At 39.6% G+C, this 19,479-nt stretch overlaps 1 pseudogene; it reads left to right on the top strand.

Annotated features, from left to right (window-relative positions):
- Positions 1-3,166: 3,166 nt before the first annotated feature.
- On the top strand, positions 3,167-3,739 carry LOC137756869 (large ribosomal subunit protein uL22-like; annotated as a pseudogene).
- Positions 3,740-19,479: the final 15,740 nt, after the last annotated feature.

Raw genomic sequence — 19,479 nt, 5'->3', positions numbered from 1 at the left:
AAAATGTTCATTTTCCAAGGCTCAAACCTCAGTTCTTGCCATTACGGTTCTTTGCATTTGAATAATTGCTGTGGTTTTTAATTGTGGTGAAAACAAATGAACAAAAGACAAAGCTGGTCAGACAGCCAGGCTTTGAGAGACATTTTTAATTATTTTAAGAAGCATCTGTAAGTTCACAAATGAACCTTAAATTGTCCTTGTATGTGAGTGTGAATCTCATGATACATTCTTCCATGAAATGAAAGCTTAATGACAAATCACAAAGCATAGGCTCTCCCTGGCATCTTTGCCATCATCCGTCTTGTTCTAGAAAGTCCATGGGTACAAATTCTGCTGTGACTTTTCTTGGAACAGAAACAAAAATAGGACTTGGAACAGAAAAAAAAAGAAAAAACAGAAAGAAAAAGCAAAATGTGCTAAATAATACCAAGAATGGTCAGCTAAAACTTGTAAGCAGCTGTACAAATGAGCGTAGGGATAGAGCCTAAAATAAGTCAGGAGGTAGTAAGAATCTTAAAAACTGAGTATAAGCGGTTGGCGCTCACCTTTGTCACCCTCACACAGGTCACTGGTGATTGGGAGGATTCCTGACTCTCCCAGATGCATCCGTCTTTCCCACTGTAGGAATTTTAACATGATCTGCAAGGCCCTACATGATAATGCTCTGTGTTTTCTCAGATTCTGTATTTGTCTATTTGGCATCCATTAATCACAGCACCAAACTAAAGCTCAAAGTTGTTTACCCTTTGCTGTGATCTGGAGCCCATGCTCTGAACCACCTCCTTGTCTAACTCTCACACACCAAGCCAATGTTTCCCCTGCCCTAAATCACCCCAGGGCCAGTGACCACCTCTATAGCCAGAGCCTGCCTACATTACTCAAACTAGCCACGCCTCTGCTGTTTCCTCTGCCTTTGCTGTGGAAACCCCATTCAAGGTTCTGGCAGGGAGGCTTTCCCCTCACTCCACTTCTGCCTTGTGACCGAACCCGGTTCTTCCCGGTGTGGCCCTGTGTGGCGTGGCATGCACCATCCCCCCAGGAACTGTAAACAATAAATTTTTCTTTCAATGGCATTAGCATTTCCACGTCATCACTCGGTCACCTACATAAATTGAAATCCCGTGGGTACAACTGAGACTGATCAGCCCTTGGGGACTTTTACAGTCGCTGTTTCCTCTGCCGGGAGCCCTCTTCCCCTGTGTCCACATGGCTCCTCTCTCACTACATTGAAGTCTCTGCTCAGACGTCACGACATCCAAGCAAGGCTTCCCTGAGCACGCATCTAACTAGCATGCCGACCCCTCCCAGCTGTCTATCCTTTTTTTGTTTTTTTGTTTTTTTGTCTTTTTAATTAATTTATTTATTTTTGGCTGTGTTGGATCTTCATTGCTGCACACAGGCTTTCTCTAGTTGCGGCGAGCGGGGGTCTACTCTTTGTTGCAGTGCATGGGCTTCTCATTGCAGTGGCTTCTCTTTGTGGAGCACAGGCTCTAGGCACGTGGGCTTCAGTGGTCGTGGCACACAGGCTCAGCAGTTGTGGTGCACGGGCTTAGTTGCTCCCTGGCATGTGGGATCTTCCCAGACCAGGGCTCGAACCCGTGTCCCCTGCATTGGCAGGTGGATTCCTAACCACTGCGCCACCAGGGAAGTCCACCCCCCTCCTTTTTTTTTTTTTTGGCTGCGCCGGGTCTTCGTTAGGGCTCACGGGCTCTTCATTGCAGGCTTCTCTGTAGTTGTAGCACGTGGGCATGTGGGATCTTAGTTCTCAGATTCTGTATTTGTCTATTTGGCATCCATTAATCCCTTGGACTTCGAATAGAAAAGTTCCAAGATCCCCTGACCAGGGATCAAACCTGAGTCCCCTGTATTGGAAGGTGGATTCTTAACCACTGGACCACCAGGGAAGTCCCTAGATGTCTATCCTTTCGTCCTACTTTATTTTTGTTAATAGCTCTCATCACCACCTGACTCGTTTATTTTGTGTGTTCCCTCACTCTGCACCACATAGAACTTAAGTTTTACTAGAGCGAGGCACAGATTTTTGTTTTGTTAACAGCGAAGTTCCTACCACTTAGAACAGTGCCTGGCACACAGAGGGTGTAAAATATTTCCTAAATGATGAAATTTTATTTTTCCAGAGCAGCTGGCCTGTTAATGAGTACATGAATGGCCGAAATCTCCTTCAAATTTATAACTCTCATTGGGCCTGGAGATCCGTGAGAAGCCAATGCTCTGGATCAATAAGACATGAATTTCTAAAACAGAGTAAGTGGTTCAAAAACATATCCTGGATAATCGCAGGATAAAATCCCAAGCAAGCTGGTTTGTGGAATTAATACTGGGGGTTAGGACAAGTGAGCAATTACCATTCTGGAATTATCTGGCCCTCTGCCATTCCTCTGAAAATGTGCCTGGCATTGGGTTATGGGCTCTGTAACTCCGAGGGGATAAGGAAAATACTTTCCTTTATCATTTAGGAATAGTATCATGCCCTCTCATGCGGTTGAAGCAGAGTCTAGGAAGCATCTTAGCAAGGGTTGGCCCAACACCCTTCAGTGTGTGCTGTGTGCTTTCCCTCCAGAGGGGGCCTAAATGACTGTGAACACAGCTCACCAATTGTACAACTCAGCTCGACACTGGTTCACACTTGATACTGGCAGCCTCTTCTCCCAATGAGCACAAATACTGCAAACACATTTCAGAGGAAAGCTGCATATCACACGGTGCTTATAATGATGTATCTCAAAAAGACCTGTCTACCATGTAGGTAAAGAAAAGTCTAGCAATGGCGACCAAAACTATAGAGGCTTAAAACAAGGGAGGGGAGGTGAAGGCAAGAGAGGAAGGAAGGAATTTCTGCTCTCTGAAAGACAGGAGAACTTACATTCTCACTGGTATGCCCCCATTGCCTCCGTGAAAAACGTCCCCCAAATAACTTTGATGCGAGCTGATATGGAGGCCAATCCACTATTGACCTTAAGATGTTTCCTTTACCTAAACCAGATGCTATCATTTAGAACTAAAACTAGATCAGTTTTTCTCTAGTCTCAGAGGTTAAAGACATTATGAGATTATTGAAATGAAGAAAGTTAAAGAAAGGAGAATCAGAGAATAAGAATTTGTAAGTCTCCTTTTTCCGGTGAGCGGCCTGAGGTTACCTCTAAAAATGGTTCGCTATTCACTTGACCCAGAAAACCCCACAAAATCATGCAAGTCAAGAGGTTCAAATCTTCATGTTCACTTTAAGAACACTTGTGAAACTGCCCAGGCCATTAAGGGTATGCATATCTGAAAAGCCACCAAGTATCTGAAGGATGTCACTTTAAAGAAGCAATGTGTGCCATTCTGTCGTTACAATGGTGGAGTTGGTAGGGATGCCCAGGCCAAACAGTGGGGCTGGACGCAGGGTCGGTGGCCCAAAAAGAGTGCTGAATTGTTACTGCACATGCTCAAAAATGCAGAGAGTAATGCTGAACTTAAGGGCTTAGATGTAGATTCTCTGGTCATTGAGCACATCCAGGTGAACAAAGCCCCCAAGATGCGGCGCAGGACTTACACAGCTCGTGGTCGGATCAACCCATACATGAGCTCTCCCTGCCACATTGAGATGATCCTTACCGAAAAAGAGCAGATTGTTACTAAACCAGAAGAGGAGGTTGCCCAGAAGAAAAAGATATCCCAGAAGAAACTGAAGAAACAAAACCTTATGGCCCAGGAATAAATGCTGCAAAAAATAAATGCAAATGAAAGTAAAAAAAAGAAAAAGAATTCGTAAGTCTCTCAGACTGTCAGGGGACAGAGGTCTGACAGGCAGGGCTAACCAAGCTCTCGTCTGCATGGATCCAGTTAAAGTTGGGCCACGGCCACGCTGTTGTTTACATGCCATCTGTGGCTCCTCTGTAACCGTCGCGTTAACTGTTTGCAGCAGAGATGGTCTGCAAAGCTGAAAACATTGACTATCTGGCCCTTTACAGAAAAAGTTCGCTGATCTTTGGTAGCTATTAAAGGAGCAGCGTGACTTACCAGGCTATCGTGATCTTACTGAAATATTTCTGAGGACTGGGTAACGCCCTTCACTTTGAGTCCCTCTTTATCGAGCAACGTTCTGAATGTAATTGGACTTCTGGAGTACGTTCCTCTATTAAAGAAAGAGGATGTGCAGACTTGCTACACGGATTGCCAAGCATCCTGGACAGTTGTATTTCTCACTGTAAACTACTAAACTGGGCTTCTGCCACAGTCTCTCATAAATTCACATGGTACGCCAGTTTTCAGGGGGTCTAGCATCCCTTTATATTAGGTCCAGACCTGCAGGGCTGGAAGACTTTGCTCTGGACCTGAGGTGACCCCTCGGAGTCGGAGCCCCACGCTCTGACCTCACGCAGCAATCACACTCACATCCCTTAGCGTATCAGGGAAGAATTTGAGCCAGGAGTAGGTTTGGTATTTGTGAACTTCAGTTTCTAGGCCTCTTACCTTTTACATTTTTTTTTTTTTTTGGCTGCATTGAAGTAATTACATGAATACAATTTTAAAAATCAAATAGAAATACAAGATTAAAACAAAAATAATAGTCACCTCTCCCAAGGTCCTCCTGATCTCCAATTCCCACTACCCAGAAGAACAGTTTTCAAATCTTCTCATTGTATTTTTTCATATTTGCCTTCATAATTCTAAATAACACGCTAAATCATGCTCTTTGCAGGACAGTCATATCAAGTAAATAAGGGGTTCCCCCCCCGCTTTTTTTAAACAATCCCTTGGAGTTGTCCTACTCTGTGACCTGCACTGACTGATCTCTCGGCTGCTGTACAACTGTAACCCTGCAGCTTCCGTTCAGCATTGTTTGGGGGCTTCCTACAGTCTCCTGTTTGAGTTTCCCATTTTCTAGACCCTGTATCTTTTCACTCTGAGTTGATGGAGCACATCCTTCTGTTGCTTCATGAGAAAGAATGAATAGAAGATAAAATTTTTGTTGCCTTGCCTGTTTGAAAAAGTCTTCATTATACTCTCACATGTGGCTGGTAGTTTGTCAGGGTATGAAATTCCAGGTGACAATCCTGTCCTCTCAGAAGTTGTAGGCATTTGCCCATTGTCCTCTAACTTCCTGTGTCTCTGTGCCATTCTAATTCCTGATCTTTTGTATGCTTTTGAGGGCTTTTCTTTCACTCAGGTGTCCTGAAATTTTGTCACAATTTACGTTGGTGTGGATCCTTTTTTAATTCATTGAGCTGGGCAGTTAGTGGTCCTTTTAAATCTAGAGGTCCATACGCCTCAGTTTGGGAAATTATCTTTTCCTTTTTCATAATTTGCTGTCCTTTTTTTTTGATTCTTTTTCTGGAGGTCCTCTTGATTGAAAACTTGAGCTCTCTTGATCAATCTTGTAACAGTTTTGTCTCATATTTTCTACCTCCTTGTCTTTTTGTTCAGCTGTTTGAAACATTTCCTCTATTGTATTTTTGATACAATACTTGTCACCTTCTAGTGACATTCTTATTTCTGCTAGCATGTTCTTAATTCTAAAAACCTTATTCTTGGGCTTCCCTGGTGGCACAGTGCTTAAGAACCCACCTGCCAATGCAGGGGACACGGGTTCGAGCCCTGGTCTGGGAAGATCCCACGTACAGCAGAGCAACTAAGCCCGTGTGCCACAACTACTGAGTCTGCGCTCTGGAGCCTGCAGGCCACAACTACTAAGCCCATGTGCCACAATTACTGAAGCCCGCGCGCCTAGAGCCCATGCAATGCAGCGAAAAGCAGCCCCCGCTCACTGCAACTAGAGAAAGCCTGTGCACAGCAACGAAGACCCAATGCAGCCAAAAATATATAAAGAAAGAAAGAAAAGAAAAGAAATCAACTCCTTTTAAAAATAAAAAAAATAAAAACCTTATTCTCTGAATTAAAAAAAATTTTTTATGACATTTTGTGGTTTCAGCAATGGAGTATCTTCTCAGATCCCTTTGAGGGTTTTAATTATAAATTTTTTTAACGTTTTCTTCTGTTCCCTGCATTGTGTGCTTTCTTTGGTTCCTTTTTCTCCCTTTGTTTTAGTCTCTGTTTCATAGTGGAGGTTCCCTCAATCTGGTAATCCATTGCTGGAAACTCAAACTTAAGAGTGAGGCACTTACTTGTTCCTATCTTTTGATAATAAAGAAAGAGGATCCAGAAGTACCTTCCCACCAAAACAATTAGAAAACTGGGAAAAAAATCGGAAAAAACTGCTCCCAGACATTGGAAAACAGGCAGCACAGAACTGTGATCCCTGTGGAAAGGGGAACAAGTGGGGTAAGCCTCACTACCATCTTGGTTTTCTGCCTGGAGACAATGCCCAGACTGTGGGACAGGAAGGAGAAACCTAAACAGAGACTGGAGTCTGGAGAGGTCAAGGTGGCTAAAATTTTCAGGGCAGAGTACTTAAAAGGCAGGAATTACACAGACATCCAGAAATCTGCATAGGGTCTCTCTTGATAGGCTGAGCACCCATCTGCTTATGCATATGGTGAAATTCCACTGGACAACAATGGGAAAGAATAATTGAAATAGAGCTATGAGATAAATCTCAGCTCTCACAGGGCTGAAATCCTTTCAAGTACCCACCAGAGTGGAGAGGTCTCATTGAATACCTACCTGGAGCATTCAGTAGAGATCCCAAAAGGACCTTGACTTAAAAGTGGGGCTAAACTGGCTTTAGGATAATGGTTACTCTAGAACTCCCTTAAAAGAGCGAAAAAACAAATTTCAAAAGGATCAAACTAATCCACAAGTAACTTAAACTGCCTACCAGAAAAAGTTCAACATGCTTTGAAAGAAAATAACACCAGCACTTGGTGACATAAAATTCACAATGTTTGGCATCCTGTCAAAAATGACTAGCCATATGAAGAAGCAGGAAAATGGAGACCTTAACTAGAAGAAAAATCAGTCATTAAAAACGGACTAAGAAATGATGGAGGTGATAGAATGAGCAGCAAGTACATTAAAACAGCTGTTATAATAAATACATTCCATACGCTCAAGGATATAATAGAAAATCTGGACCTGATGGGAAGAGAAATGAAAGATATATGAAGATCAATGGGAGTTTTTTAGAGATGAAAAATATCTGAAATAAAAAGTATACTGGTTGGGATTAACTGATTAGATACTGCAGAAGAAAAGATCAGTGAACTTGAGGATGTAGCAATAGAAACTACCCAAATTGAAACATAGAGTGGAAAAAAAAAAAAAAAGAAAACATTGAACAGAGCCTCAGTGAACCATGGGACAATATCAAGCTAACATACATGCAATGGGGGAAGGGGTTACAAGAGAAATATTTGAGGAAAGAATAGTCAAAAAAGTTTCTGATTTGATTAAAACTATAAACACACTGATCCAAGAATCTCAATGAAATCTAAGTAAAAGAAACAAAGAAAATCATGATCAAATTGCCAAAAATCAATAAAAAAGAGATAATCTTCAAAGCAGCCAGAGGAAAAAAGCAAACTGTACACACAGAACAAAGATAAAATTTAAAGCAGACTTCTCATTAGAAACTGTACAAGCCACACTGAAAGAAAGAAAAGTTCAACCTAGAATTTTACATCTATCAGAAATACCTTTTTAAAATAAAGGCTTTTCAAACAACCAAAAGCTGAGAGAATTCATTGCCAGCAGACCTGCAATACAAAAGAATGTTAAAGGAAGATCTTCAAGTAGAAGTAAATTGACACCAAATGAAAATTTGGATTTACACAAAAGAATGAAGAATGTTGGAAACTGTAAATACGTAGATAATTATAGAAGACATGGTTTCTTTATTTAAAATTTTTCTTTAAAGGATAATTATTTAAATTTCTAAAAATTGAAACATATCGTGGGGTTTAAAACCACTAAGTAGAATCTATGACAGTAGCATAAAGAATGGGTGGTTTTCTGGAGAATGGAAGTATTCTGTTTTAAGTTTCTTAAAATATACTTTTATTTGAATGGAGGCTGTGATAGGTTAAAGACATAAACTGTAAACCCTAGAGCAAATATTTAAAAATTAAAAACAACAAAGAGGTATATCTATTAAACCAATGGTGGAGATTAAATGGAATCATAGAACATACTAAATTAATTTAAAAGGAGGCAGGAAAAGAGGGAAAAGAGAACAAATAACAATGTAGAAAACAAATGACAAGAGACTTCCCTGGAGGTCCAGTGGTTAAGACTTTGCCTTGCAATGCAGGGGGTGCAGGTTCAATCCCTGGTCAGGAGCTAAGATCCCACATGCCTGGTGGCCAAAAAACCAAAACATAAAAACATAAGTAATATTGTAACAAATTCAATAAAGACTTTAAAAATGGTCCACATCAAAAAATCTTTAAGAAAAAAAAACAAATGACAAGATAATAGATTTAAACCGAATCATAATAATAATCAAGTTACATGAAAATTAGCTAAACACTCCAATTAAATGTAGACATTATCACACTTGATTGTGGGGAGAGGAAGAAAAATCCATGTCGTATAGCTTTTTTTTTTTTAATGCTGTCTTGACCCAATCTTGAGGCCCTGGCTAGAGGCCAGTCAGTTCCCCTTCTTGAGCAGCTGATAAAATCCACACCCCAATCACTTCCTTTTTAGGGGTTTTCACACTCCTGGCCACCATACACCAGCCCTAATTGACCAGCAGCCAGACACCAAACAACTTGGGGCAGCCCCTGTCCCCCAGAGCCCTTGAAATTATTTCAAACAGCCAATCCACTGGGAACCTGAAAACCCTAGCTAACCCCATGCAACTTACCATACGTAAAATGTCTTCTACAGCTCCAGCTTGCTGTTACCCCTGGTGCAGATCCCTGTGTGGCACTGACTGGCAGCCTGCTCTCCTTTGGACCTGTAAGTAACAGAGTTCTGCCTTTCAGCTATATGAGTGTCACTGTGTTGTGTCATGCCATCAAAAGAATCTTTAAATCTTATAAAACAACCCATCTATATGCTGTCAATAAGAAACCTACTCACAGTATAAAAACAAATAGGTTAAAAGTAAAATCATGGGAGGGCTTCCCTGATGGCGCAGTGGTTAAGAATCCGCTTGCCAGTGCAGGGGACACAGGTTTGAGCCCTGGTCCAGGAAGATCCCACATGCCACGGAGCAACTAAGCCCATGCACCACAACTACTGAGACTGCGCTCTGGAGTCCATGAGCCACAACTACTGAGCCCACGTGCCACAACTACTGAAGCCCGCATGCCTAGAGCCCATGCTCCGCAACAAGAGAAGTCACCGCAATGAGAAGCCCGTGCACCGCAACAAAGAGTAGCCCCTGCTCACCGCAACTAGAGAAAGCCTGCGCGCAGCAACGAAGACCCAACGCAGCCAGAGTTAATTAATTAATTAATTATTTTTAAAAAGTAAAATCGTGGGAAAAGGTAGGCCATGCAATTACTAACCATAAGAAAGCTGGGGGGGGGGGCTGTATTGGAGTATATTCAGATAAAATAATATCCTTTGAACAAGGAATATTAGGGACAAAAAGATATATTTCATAATGATAAAGGGAACAGTTTGTCAAGAAGACATAATTCCAAGCATGTAGGCACACAATAACATAGCTTCAAAATACATGAAACAAAAACTTTTGGAACTTCAAGGAGAAGTAGACAAAGTTAAAATTACTGTTGAAGATTTTAATACTTTCTCAATATTGAATAGTTGAAGTTGACAGAAAATAAGTCAGCATATAAACAATTTTATAATACTCTCAACTGATTTGACCTAATTGACGTTTATGGAATATTCCACCCGACAACAGAGTACACATTCTTTTCAAATGAACATAGAACATTCACCAAAGTAGAACATATTGTGGGCCATAAGACAAGTCTCAATGGATTTAAAAGGATCAAAATGCCACAAAGCATATTCTCTGCTCAATAGAATTAAATTTAAAATCAGTAGCAGAAAGGTACCTGGAAAAAAAAACCCAAATAGTTGAAAATTAAGCAGCATATTTCTAAATAAGAAGTCAAGAAATCACAAGAGAAGTTGGAAATATTTTGAACAGAATGAAAATGAAAACCCATATATCAACATTTGTGGGACACAGCTATAGCAGTACTTTAAGGGAAATTTATAGCATTAAATGCTTCTTTGAGGAAAAAAGAAAGGTCTAAAATCAGTGCTCTATATTTCCACCTAAGAAACTAGAAAAAGAAGGGCAAGTTAAACCCAAAATAAGCAGAAGAAAGGAAATAAGATGAGAAATCAATGAAATAAGTAGGAAATGGGCAAAGAATAGAGAAAATCAAACCTAAAACTTGGTTTGTGAAAAGATCAGAAATGAAACACTTAGAAGAAGCTATTGACCCATAGGTTTCATTGGTGTTCCTGTCTTGGCTGAGCATTAAAGTCCCCTGGGGGAACGTAAAAAAGCTCTGATCCTGGGCTGTACTTCTGACCAATTACATTAGATCTCTGGAAGTGGAACCTAGGTATCTGTATATATTAAAGGTTCCAAGTGATTCCAGTGTGCAGCCAAGTTTGAGAGCCACGGCTGAGAGATCAAGCAAGGCCCTACCCTATCATACACTTGTCAGTATCCATCTTGGGCTGGTCAGAGTCTCTGGATTGGAAACCTCTAATCTCTTGCATGGATTATATGTGTCTGGCTGTTGGTGTTCTAAGAGTGAAGCAGGAGAAGGGGCTGGGATCTCTCCCATTTCATCTGCAGACCTCCACCCAATTTCAATATGGTATCTCAGCCCTACTTGGGTCCCCTAACCCAGGTCCTCTCTGATTCAGTTTCAAGGGTCAATCTTGAGTTTCCTGCCAAGTTGCAGAGAGGCCATCATCTGGCTTTGCTGGGTGAGGAAGGGAGTTTAGGAGCCTCACTGGTCCCATGTATTCAATCAATCTTCCAGTTTCAGCCCTATTCTTCACCCCTGCTTTCAGATTCCTAAGGTTTTTCAGGGTTCTGAGCAAATGAGCTACTTTCTTGCTGGCTTCCCCCACTGCAGGCTTTGGTTTCTGTTTTCTTTGGTCTGATAAGTCAGTTAACATACTCCAACTCCCCCAAACTGTTTTCTTTTGATTTATCTTGTCTCAGTTATCTCCATTTCCATTCTCTTGAATGGCAATCAAGAGATTTATGGCTCTCATTTATGGCTTTTTTTCCTCCTTTACTATTATTTTAGTGGGATTTCAGAAGACAGTGGATATAAAACCAAGTGTGGAATCTGCAAAGTTTAACCAGAAATTTTCCAGAGTCTTTTTTAAAAATCAGAGTACATAATTATGGTAATCACTTCCAATCAATTACCTTCACAGGAGTGTAGAATGTGAGCTGTATGGCCGCTGGGATTTCGGAGTACTAGCACGGAGTATATAACGGTTCCCCTGCTCAGAGTTCACAATGTATAATTTATTTTAAGCCTCTACATAATGTGAAATTGGATCACAGAACTCAGATTTGACTGGTGACAGTGTGCTGGTAAATGTTAACACCGGCACTCCAAAAAAAATACCTGATCTGTAGCCTTTGCTCAAATACTCCCACCATGACAGTCAAGCTATCCCTGTCATCAAGGAAAAGTTGCGAGAAGATGAACAATAGCAGACCATTACATTCTATTTCCATGTAGAGAATTTCCTCAAGAGCATAGATAATAGTAAATGTAAAAAGAAATTAGGATGTAATGAGTTCCAAGTGTTTATTACATTTGTTTTTAATATAATTTATTTATTTGTGTTTACATAATTCCATTTCTAATCATGGCTGTTCAACAACCAGCTTGCAAAACTCCACCTCTCACAAGCTGGAACAAGTTTGGGGCCAAGGGGTTAAGGAAGGCTTTCCTGAGGAGGTGACATTGAACCTGAAGGATGAATTGGAATTAGCAAAATTAGCTATACAGGAGGGACGAGGATACCCACTCCAGGCAGGAACATTAGCATGTAAGAAAGTCCTGGGACTAAAGAGGGCCTGGCATACTTGAGAAACAGAAGGCAAAGAAAGTGAGGGAAAATGTGGAAAAATGAGATTAAAGTGAAAGACAGGGACCCAATGATGCAGAACCTTGTAGCGCATGGAGAGGATTTTGGACTTTATCCTAAGTGCAATGGGAAATTATTGAAGGTTTAAGCAGGGGAGTGAAAATCAGATTTAAGTGTTTAAAATATTATTCTTCTCTGGGCATGGGTTAAAGGACTCAAGAGTGGATGAAAGACACGAAAAGCACAAGGAACAAAAGAAAAACATAGATCAATTGTTCTTCATCAAAATTAACAACTTTTGGGGCTTCCCTGGTGGCGCAGTGGTTGAGAATCTGCCTGCTAATGCAGGGGACACGGGTTCGAGCCCTGGTCTGCGAAGATCCCACATGCCGTGGAGCAACTGGGCCCGTGAGCCACAATTACTGAGCCTGCGCGTCTGGAGCCTGTGCTCCGCAACAAGAGAGGCCGCGATAGTGAGAGGCCCGCGCACCGCGATGAAGAGTGGCCCCCGCTCGCCGCTACTGGAGAAAGCCCTCGCACAGAAACGAAGACCCAACACAGCCAAAAATAAATAAATAAATAAATAAATAAATAAATTTTAAAAAAAAGAAAATAAACAACTTTTGTCCATCAAAGGACGCTACCAAGAGAGTGAAGAGACAACCCACAGAATTGAGAAAATATTCAAAAGTCATATATCTGATAAGGGCCCAGTATCCAGAATATATAAAGGACTCTTAAAGCTCATCAACAAGAAACCAAACAAGCCAATGAAAAAATGGGCAAATGGCTTGAATAGACATTTCCCCAAGAAGGTATACAAATGGCTAACAAGCACTTGAAAAGATGCTCAATGTCATTAGTCACTAGGGAAATATAAGTCGAAACTAAAGTGAGATACCACTTCACAATCATTAGGATGGCTATAATTAAAACAGAAAATAACGTGTGATGAGGATGTGGAGAAATTGGAACCCTCCAATTTCTGGTGGGAATGTAAAATTGTACAGCCACTATTAAAAAATTTTGGCAGTTCCTCAGTAAGTTAAACATAGATTACCACATGAGCCAGCAATTCCACTCTTAGGAATATATACTGCCCAAAATTGAAAACAGGTATTATAACACTTGTACATAAGTGTTCATAGCAGCACTATTCACAGTAGCCAAAGGTAGAAACAATCCAGATGTCCCTCAACTGATGAATGGTCAAACAAAATGTGGTATATGTACACACTTGAATTTATTTGGCCATGAAAAGGAATACAGTACTGATACACACTGCAACATGGATGGACCTTGAAAACATTAAGCTGAGTGAAAGAAGCCAGATACAAAAAGCCATATATTGTATGATTTCATTTATATGAAATATCCAGAATAGACAAATTCATAGAGACCAAAGATAAGTTGTTGCCAGGAGCCAAGGGTAGGGGAGAATAAGAATTGTTGCCCAGTGAGCCTGGGGTTTCTTTGGGGATGGGGGTGATGCAAACTTTCTAGAACTAGATAATGATGATGCTTGCACAACTCTGTGAATGTGCTAAATGTCACTGAACTTACACTTTAGAATGGTTAAAATGGTAAATTTTATGTGTACTTTGTCACAATGAGAAAAACAATTGAAAGCAAGGACCCCGTTAGAAAAATGTCTGGTTGGGGGAATTCCCTGGCCTTCCAGTGGTTAGGACTTGGCGCTTTCACTGCCAGGGGGCCCAGGTTCAATCTTTGGTTGGGGAACCACGATCCCACAAAAAAAAAAAAAAGAAAATGTTTGGTTGGTAGAATTATGGGGACTTGGGCTTGAGGGGAGTGAGTCAAGGATAACGTCCAGGTTTTTGACAATCGTAACAGCAGGAGTGGTGATGCCATTTACCAAAACAGGAAATCCTAAAGGTCAAAATGGAAAGATCCCGAGTTCCCCTTTGGGCACGTTGAGATTGAGATGCCTGAGAAACATCTTAGCAGAATCTCAGGAAGGCAGTCGGCTACCTGGTATGTCTTCCTTCTGCTTGTTACCTGTATCTCCAGGTAGCTGCTGTGCCTCCAGACTTCCTGCCTATGTGTCAGAAAAGCAGGTGTGGAGGAGGGGGTGTGGGAGGATAGGGAAAAGAGGTTTCCCAGAAACTCCCAGCTCATGTCTCGTTAGTCAGATAAGGGTCACATGGGTACCCTTTGCTGCAAGGGAATGTGAAGAGTAATTTTGCTGGGCACATTGCCATGCCTTAACAAAACGGCGATTCTATTTATGAGGAAGAAACTGGAATGGATGTCGAGTGGGCAAATACCAGCGTCCACCATACGGTGTCATTAATGTCATGAGCAATTCCAGCAGGAGTTGGACAGGAAGACTGGGAAATAATACCAGGTGGAGATTCAATCTCCTCTGAGCTTGTCATGGAGGCTGAGTGATTGCAATTCCTTTCCTTTCCTCAGAGCTCATTTATAATTTTCAAAATTTAATCATTCTAATAACTTTTCCCCAAGTCACTATGCCTTTCCAACATCTCCTGTGAGCCCAGATTTGAAGTCACTTTTCCGGTAAAGGAAGAATAGTGAGTAGAAATCATCCTCCCTCCACCGGGAAGTTCTATGCAATATGTTCATTGGTGCTATGCTCTAGAGAAATAAAGTTAGCCATACAGACAGTTAAGCTAAGGTTCCTAAGTTTTGTTTGAGACATAGGATATTGATAGCACGTGGAGCCAGGAAGGTTCTCAGTCACCCATGATTTGGTGAAATACTCTTGTTCCTCTTCTACCTCAGTTAGAATTTTCATTGTTTGGCCTTTGCTCAAAGATGGGAACATCTAAGGAATAAAATAAACTTTCCACTCTTCATGAGTAAGCCTAATCTAAAACAAATTTAGTTTTAAGTTACAAAAAAAAAGCCATGCCATTTAAAAAATGTCAACTAACACAAAATGACTGAATTTTTACACTTCACTTTTAACATGTGAGTACCCTTGGAAACCTCAGGACTGAAATGTCTGATGCTATTCCAGCCAGGCGAGCTCAGAGGGGCAGTTAGCCGAGGCAGACGCTGACTCCTGGAAGTGAGTCTGCACTTGAGAATTACTGTTGGGGCAAGTGATGTCATTTTCCTTTACTTGCTTCAAGAGACCAGTGTTTAATTAATGTTTGCTCTGTGACTCTAGGAGAAAATATCACCTTTCTCTCCTGTTCCACAAGGCTCTGTTGCCTCATTTATAAAACATACAACCGTTCCTTTAGGTAATTCCACTTGTAAGCATTAAATTCCACTCTGTTTTTTTTTTTTCCTCTTTGTGGTTTTAAGGAAACAAAATTTAGAATGTAAAAAATTGAAACGGCAGACCACAGTATGGCATCCTGGAAAGAGCCCCAATTTGGGACTCATAATACTATGGTTCTTGTCATGGATCTCCTAACAGATCTGAGCAAGTCCCCCCATGTTTCTGGGTTTCTAATTCCTTTAGCTGAAAAAAAAAAAGGGGGGTGGTTGTTGGGAAGACTTAAATGGCTAATCCCCAAAGTCCTTCAAGCTTTCATATGCTGTGATTTTTATTATGTAAGCCAAGGTATTGGGTAGATATAGTAGTAAATTTTGCTTCCGACTTCAAATACAGGAAAAATTACTTATTTTGGGTTAATTATTTAGATTTTTTTCATAATCAATGATTTGGAGATAAGCAGCCATTGACTAAATGGCTTAACAACATCAGGGATAGCATCTTTTTTTTTCCCCAGCTTTCTAGAGGTGTAATTGACATAGAGTCCACTTAATTTAAACGTACAATATGATGAATTTTGACATTTGTATATATCCATGAAACCATCACAACTCTCAAGATAGTGAACATGTCCATCACCCTCAAAAGTTTCCTCCTTCCCCTGTATAATCCTTCCTTCCTGTCTCTCCTCACACTCCTCAGGCAACCATTAATCTGCTTTCTGTCCCTATAGATTAGTTTGTATTTTCTAGAATTTTATATAAATAGAATCAACAGTATGTACTCTTTTCATCTGACTTCTTTCACTCAGCATAATTATTTTGAGATCCATCCATGTTGTAGCATTATATCAATAGTTCATTCCTTTTATTTCTGAGTAGTATTCCATTGTATGGATGCATCACAGATTGTTTATCCATTTACTTACTGAAGGGCATTTGGTATGGTGCCAGTTTTTGACTACTACAAATAAAGTTGCTATGAATCTTTGCGTAAAAATCTCTGTGTGGACATATATTTCTTTTTCTCTTGGGTAAATACCTAGAAATAGAATGGCTGGATCATATGGTAAGTAAATGTTTAAATTTTTTTTTTAAAGGAAGTTGCCAAGCTGTTTCCAACATGGTTCCACCAGTTTACCTTCTCACCAGCACAGTATGAGAGTTCCAGTTCTTCATCCTTTAGCCAACACTTGGTATGGTCATTTTTTTTTTTTTAATCTTAGCCTTCCTAATAGCTGTATAGTGATATCACACTGTGGTTTTAATTTGCATTTCCCTAACAGTGTTCTCTTTATGTGTTTATTTCCGTGTATTTTCTTGGTGAAGTGTCTGTCCAAAATGTTGCCCATTTCGTTATTGGATTTTTGTTTTCTTTTTATCAAGTTTTGAAAGTTCTTTCTCTATTCTGGAAACAAGTTTTTTATCAGATATGTGATTTGCAAATATCTTCTCCCAGTATGTGGCTTACCTATTCATTCTCTTGACTGTGTTGTTCAAAAAGCAGACATTTTTTATTTTGATAAGATTCAATTTATAAATTATTTCTTTTATGAATTACGCTTTTAGTGTCGTATCTAGAAATCTTTGTGTAACCCAAAGTCACAAAGATTTTCTACACTTTCTTCTAGAAGTTTTTTTTTTTTTTAATGTAGCTTTGGATTTTACCTTTAGATCTATGATCTATTTTGAGTTAATTTTGTATATTGTATGAGGTATGGCTCAGACTCCACTTTTTTTTCTTTTTGTATATGGATATTCAATTATTCCAGCATAATTTGTTTGTTTGTTTTAATGTTTTTTATTGTGGTAAAAGTCACATAATATAGAACATACTATTTTAACCATATTTAACTGTGCAGTTCAGTGGCACTAAGTACATTCACATTGTTATGCAACTCTCACCATCATCCATCTCCTGAATTTTTCACCTTCCTAAACTTAAACTCTGTCCCCATTAAACACTAACTCCCCATTCCCCCTCCTTACCTCCTTCCACCACCAGGCCCCCGGCATCTACCAATGTACTTTCTGACTCTATGAATTTGACTATTCTATGTACCTCATATAAGTGGAATCAAACAGTATTTGTCTGTACCTACTGTATATTGGAATGCATTTTTAAGGTTAACTTAATACATGTCCTACAACCAGATTGTACCTTCTTTTTTTTTTTGCCCTGTGCTATACAGTAGGTTCTCATTAGTTATCTATTTAATACATAGTAGTGTATATATGTCAATCCCAATCTCCCAATTTATCCCACCGCCCGTTCCCCCCCTTGGTGTCCATATGTTTGTTCTACATCTATGTCTCTATTTCTGCTTTGCAAATAGGTTCATCTGTACTGTTTTTCTAGATTCCACATATATTTGTTAATATACAATATTTGTTTTGCTCTTTCTGACTTGCTTCACTCTGTATGACAGTCTCTGGGTCCATCCACGTCTCTGCAAATGGCACAATTTTGTTCCTTTTTATGGCTGAATAATATTCCATTGTATATATGTACCACATCTTTTTTATCCATTCCTCTGTTGATAGACATTTAGGTTTCTTCCATGTCCTGGTTACTGTAAATAGTGCTGCAATGAACATTGGGGTGCATGTATCTTTTGGAATTATGGTCTTCTCCAGGTATATGCCTAGGAGTCTGCATTATTTGTTGAAAAGATTATCCTTCTATAGTGAACTGCTTTTGCAATTTTGTGAAAAATAAGTTGTCAATATATGTGTGGACTTATTTCTGGTATCTCTATCCAATTTCATTCATCTCTTTATCTAACTGTGTCAGTATCATCCTGTCTTTTTATAATTTATTGATTTTCTTGGCCACACTGCACAGCATGTGGGATCTTAGTTCCCCGATCAGGGATCGAACCCACGTCCCCTGCAGTGGAAGCACAGAGTGTTAACCACTGGACCACCAGGGAAGTCCAGTATCACCCTGTCTTGATTATTGTAGCTTAGTAATGTCTTGAAATAGGGTAATTTAATTCCAACAATTTTTTTCAAAGACAGTTGGCTAGTTTTGGTCCTTTGCAGTACAATATGAATTTTAGAATCAATTTGTCAATTTCTACAAAAAAGCTTCCTGGGATTTTGGTTGAGATTCATGAAATCTACAGATTGGGGAGGAATGGCATTGTAACAGACCCATAAACACGGTTGATCCATCCATTTATTTGTGTCTTAAATTTTCTTTCAATAATGTTTGCAGTGTACAGATGTTGAACATTTTTGTTAGATTAATCTTTAAGTATTTTGTATATTTTGTGCTATTGTAATTGGTATTTTTTTTTAAATTTTCGATATCTGGTTGTCCATTGCTAGTATATAGAAATACATTCAATTTTTATAGGTTGTGCATGTATCTTGCAACCTTGCCAAACTCACTTACTCATTTTAGAAGCTTTTTTGTAGATTACACTGGGTTTTCTACAGATCATGTCATATGTAAACAGAGAGTTTTATTTCTTTCTTTCCAATCGGGATGCTTTTTATTTCTTTTCTGTTTGATTTGTTTGTTTTTGCCTGATTACACTGCCCTCAAGGGCAATGTTGAATAGAAGTGTTGAGAGTCATCTTCTTTGTCCTGTTCCTGATCTTAGGAAGAAAGCATTCAGTCTTTCATCAAGTATGATGTTAGCTGTACATTTCTGTAAATGTCTTTTATAGGTTAAGGAAAATTCCTTCTATTCCTAGTTTGCTGAGAGTTTATATCAGGAATGGATGCTGAATTTTGTTAAATGTTTTCTTCATCTATTGAGATGATCATATAAAGTTGTTTGGTTTTTTGTTTGTTTATATGGTGAATTACATGGACAGATTTTTCAAATGTTAAACCAATCTTGCATTTCTAATGTCTGTTTAGAATTTTTGCATCTATATTCAGGGAGGATATTAGACTTTAGTTTTCTTTTCTTGTAATGTCTTTATCTGGTTTTAGTCTCAGGGTAATACGGCCTCATAAACGGAGTTAGGAAGTATTTTCCTCATCTTCAATTTTGGGGAGAGTTTCTGTAGGATTAGTTTTCTTAGAGTTATAGTAACATTATCTAGGATTAATATTCCTTAAATGTTTGGTAGAATTTATGAGCAGTGCCACGTGGACCATGTTTAACTATAAATTCAATTTCTTGATATAGAGCTATTCAGGTTATCTGTTTCTTTTTTTAAAAAATAAATTTATTTATTTTTGGCTGCGTTGGGTCTTTGCTGCTGCGTGTGGGCTTTCTCTAGTTGCGGCGAGCAGGGGCTACTCTTTGTTGCGGTGCACGGGCTTCTCATTGCGGTGGCTTCTCTTGT

This window comes from Eschrichtius robustus, chromosome 2, assembly GCF_028021215.1.
Source record: "Eschrichtius robustus isolate mEscRob2 chromosome 2, mEscRob2.pri, whole genome shotgun sequence".
NCBI lineage: Eukaryota > Metazoa > Chordata > Mammalia > Artiodactyla > Eschrichtiidae > Eschrichtius > Eschrichtius robustus.
Note: the sequence above shows the minus strand (reverse complement) of the source record. Positions and strands in the feature narration are given on the sequence as shown.